The 4,703-nt window shown below is 39.6% G+C and overlaps 1 protein-coding gene across 1 annotated transcript in view; it reads left to right on the forward strand.

The window, feature by feature from the left end:
* LOC108754728 (hepatocyte nuclear factor 6-like) overlaps nt 1–4,703 on the forward strand; it is a 112,650-nt gene that overhangs the window by 41,306 nt on the left and 66,641 nt on the right. The window lies entirely within an intron of this gene.

A 4,703-nucleotide genomic window follows, 5' to 3' on the forward strand; every position in this document is an offset into this window, starting at 1 on the left:
GCGTGTCCTGGATCATCGGCGATCCTGGCCGATCCTGGTACGTAGGATACGTATGCGCGTCTCGCCTTTGGTCCGCCCGAAGCCGTATTCGCGCTGATTGCCGTTCGGCGATCCGCGATTAATTTACTGCGTAAACGCGCGAAACCGGAGACCGCGCCGTTAATTCCTATCTATTAATTGCCTCTTGGTCGCGGTATCGCAAAATGAGAGATACACTCGGGAATTGAATTCAGGAGGAATTTCGTTATTCATATATAATAAATGATTTCGAGTAATATCGTATAATACATGGGTTTTTTTTCCATGCGCTCGATCTGATTTAAATTCAAAAATTGCGCGGGAACTCTAATCGGAGTTAAATAAGGAATTCGTTTACTCTGACACGTGGGAGTTTATTTTCATAGATAATTTACAAATTTTTTTTTAGATTATTCCTTAATCTTTACAGAACGAAAAAGGCACTGAAACAGTATCACACATTTTTGATGTGACGAGAAATACAGTGAAAGAATGAATTATAACAAATCTTATTTCAAGAGATCGTAAGCTTTACAAGATGTACCGCTAAAAGGTAATTTAACTTTCAAAAATTAACGACAAGTTTTAATTGATAATTTTATTAAATTATACTTTCTTTCTTAGTTATTTACGGCGCGGTCGGGTAATTGCATTCCTTTGGAAGAAAGATTTGATTTTTCGAATGTTCATATAGTTCACACTCGCATGCGTTTTTCTTATAGCTGCACCTCCATCTTACCGATCTTTCGGAATATTTTCTCAGACATGTCGCGAACCCTTTTTCGCAATGTATCCTGATCCGCGAAAGAGGGTAGAGTATTGTTTCAAGCCCTCCGTACCTATATAACGCACCCTTGTCGTGTATTTTTATTAGGAGTTATTCTTCTTTTTTTTCCCCTCCTTCGCAAGTGCCTTGCATCGATTCCTCTTTGAATTTTCTGCTTCTTCTCTCTCTCTCTCTCTCTAGCTCGGGAGGATCGACGTAACGATCCACTTATGGAAAATGCCATGGTAAAGGAAGAAAGGCTCTTGTCGTTCACTCGGACATCATCCCCCGCAAACTCCTTTCTGTACTCCTCTGTCTCTCTTCTTCTTCTTCTCCCACCCTGCGCCTCCGACCTGCTTCTTCCTCGTCCTCGTCCATTCGCTATTCTGCTTTTTTTCGAAGAAGAGAATCCTCTTAGTCTTCTAGTGGCTCGTCGTCGTCTTCGCGCTCGACGGAATATGCTTTAGGTTTATAAAATCGCGCCTATATATCGCCAGCTTCGCTAACAGGTGCGCCTATAGGGTGCCCGAAAGCTACATATATATATATATATATAGGAATACCTACACTGAAAGAAATAATGTTATGTCAACAGTATTATTTTATCGAAAATAATTTGGTCACGCCATTAATAAAATAAATACGTCACGCTCTTATTTTTTAATTGTTTCATCGACAGTGTTATACGGAATTATAACAAAATTATTTCCAATCGCAAAATACTTCTCAAATTTGAAGATCCTCTCAGCATGCTCTCGCTTGTTGAAATAATCATAATGTTACTAACAAAAGATCGTCGAACAAGTCCATAGCTTTTAGATCCTTAAGATTTCGAAGAAATTGCAAGTCCTTAGATTTCACGAAAGTTCTATTTCGAAAAGTCTGAATTGGCAGATTTCTCCTCCGCGCGACTTTTTTAATGGGTAACAAATCATTCCTCCGAGGGCAACGTCAATTTTCCTATGTCAGATAAATCCTGTAATTTCTTTAACTTCCGTTTATCGAACGCCGCGTTCAAATTGTACAATACGTCGGCTTGATTAGGGAGCCATGGATTTGTCGATAGATTCATCGTGACGAATCATTCGCTTCAAATTATTCTGGGCAATTAGCATTGCCTTTTTCGAAAGATCGCCCAGTAATTAAGCCGCGCGAGCTTCCCGAGTCACCCGGTATATGGTTTCCCGAGCGACTACTCGCGCAAGCCTGTCTCGGCCGGGCTGAGAGACCGTGCCTCGTCTTATCGCGAAGTGGCGGCTTATCGATTGGTCGCGCGGATGCATTGCTTTGCAAAGTGGAAATCGTCGGTGCACTTTAAGTCTTTGGAAGCTCTCGCGGATCGCACAATAAGTATCGGCGTTTTCGCAGCCGGCAAAACCGAGGTCTGTCCCCTCCCCCCCCCCCACCCCCGGTTTTTCCCGCCCGTCGAGCGTCGCGGATTTAATGGACAAATCGTGCGATTTGTACGTGGAAATCGAATTTCGATTACCAGCCAATTATTAACGTTTGACGTTCCGATCCGCGGGACCTTCTCGGAAAAGCAACGGAAGGAAAAAGAAAAAAGAAAAAAAAAAAGAGGAAAGATCGCAACGACGGCGAATCTTACGTACGTGCGTCCTCCCGAAGCTTTTAAGTATTAAAACGCGATAATCTCCCCCGGCGTGGTTACGGTGTCTTACATAATCGGAACATGCTTAATGATTTTACGTTGGATAAGAGACTTACGTAATCTCATTAATATCGGAAATCCGCCGTTGGCCGAGTTATTTTTCGTTGTTGGCGAGAAAAAAAGAGAGAGAGAGAGAGAGAGAGAGAGGGGGGGGGAGGGAAGGAGAACAAATGCGGTAATCCTTAATGTTTAATTCTCCATGCGCGACTTCAAAGTGATATAATATGTTTCGTTAATCTTCGTGCGTCGTGCATTACGAGTTCGTGAAATGTAAATTTCACCGAGTTTCCCTGAATTCGTTTTTGAACGAATCGCGAAAAAATAGCGCGAGGATGTGCGCACCGATTTATTTCGATTTTCCAATCCTTCTTTTTTACCGGGGGAAATCAGATTCTCGATTCGAGTGCGAAAATATAATCCAGCCCGCTTTAAACACACGGCGGAGGATCGCTATTTTATGACTCGTCGCAAGGATCCCAGTTGGCCCAGTTTTGGGGTAAGGTAAAACGCTCGACAGATATTAATTCCCTTCTCGATAGAGATTTATTCGCAAACGTCCTGTCGATAGGATCACTGTTCGTTCGCCGATATTGGCAGACGGTCTCAAAATTGAAGAAACATCATACAAGTCTAATTCGAACCCCCGTAAGTCATTTATCATTCGATCGTCTTGTGTGACGTGTTCGAATGACAGCGAGTGGAATAAGCACGCCGCACCTCCGGCGTTTTCCTACTTGTCGATTGCGAGACTCGATTAACAAGATCGAATTAATTCTAGAATGCTCTCTTATAGATTTTATGCGCGAGTGAATGAAATCATTGAGCACTAAGCTGTGCCTTTAATAGTCGTCAAAAGATCTAATATCTGCCATAAAAAGCACCGGGACGAGGTTTTAAAAATTCAGTTAACACTAGAAGTACCATTATTTTTTTAGATTTATATCGTATTTCCTTTGTACAAAAGATAGAATTCTATTTGAATTTCCAAAAATAATATTATGTCCTTTATACTGAGATATTTTTTTCATCGAATATTAGAATTTAGGTTCTAATAAAAAAAGAATGCGAGGTAAGGGTCAACATAAACTGGTAATGTGAATGTAAATTAAATTTCTTTTTTTTTTACTTAAAGAATAATTTAATTTGCATTTATATTACCAGTTTATTATTAATATTGTTGGTATTTTGAATAAAAGAAATTTATCGTATAAACATTTTATTCTAACTTTTTGCGTTTTTATAGTTACAATTTATTCGTTTGGACTCGCAGATATCTATTGCTAGAGATCGCTAACTTGGGCTTTAGCAAATAGCAGACAAGAGTCAAGGAAATAGCAGCTCCAACTGTTTTGTATACATACGTACACATATATATCACGCACACAGTGTGTCGCCGCCATTTTCTCGAAAGTTAGCAATGTAGTAGTAGTACAGATGTCTGTGCTTGATTCCCTTTTAGCGAGGAAGAAACGTTTGCAGTAGTGTTAAATGTCACTTTGAACCTCCCGATGGTCAGTATTATAACGAAGAAAAACGCGTAATAGATTGATAGATGATTTCGATTTTTAAATAATTTTGTGTTATTATACATTTTATTGAGATATTCTCTAAAACTTTTAGAGTGAAATTGTCACTCTGAAGAATGAAATCTTACTCTTAAAGGTGGAAAATTGAGTCACTCTTTTTCAAGACTGGCTCAATTTTCACTCTTTAGAGTGAGATTCCACTCTGAAGAATTTAGAAAGTAAATATCGTGAGACACACCGGACTACATGTCATCCCACTTGAATTTGAAAGCTTCCTTATTCCTTCTCTCTTTTCAAGTTAACAATTAGGTTATTCGTTATTACAAAGGTGTAAAATAATTTGCCATTAAAAGTGATTCATTATATTTTCTCGTACGTAAATTTTACGCATTAATCGCAATGTTACATCAATAATTGATAACGATTTCCAAGGATTAATCGTAAACACTGATAATGCGTCACTGGCGAGACGGAGAGAACGAAACACTTAAAACACTTTCAGAAATTTAAATTATGTAATAAAAAAAAAATTTTCAGAGCACTTTCGGGAAAACCGTTTAATTATTCGGGAATTTCCTCCGAGCCCCACGCATTCGATATTCAGACGAAGCGTATTATAAACTATTTGTTTACGTAGCTCGCGCTCAGAATTTACAAGCTCCTGCGGATCCGTGTGGTATATATATTTACCGGGGCAAGGGAGGGAGGGGGAGAGGGGAGGGGC

Source organism: Trachymyrmex septentrionalis, unplaced genomic scaffold (assembly GCF_001594115.1).
Source record: "Trachymyrmex septentrionalis isolate Tsep2-gDNA-1 unplaced genomic scaffold, Tsep1.0 scaffold119, whole genome shotgun sequence".
Lineage (NCBI taxonomy): Eukaryota > Metazoa > Arthropoda > Insecta > Hymenoptera > Formicidae > Trachymyrmex > Trachymyrmex septentrionalis.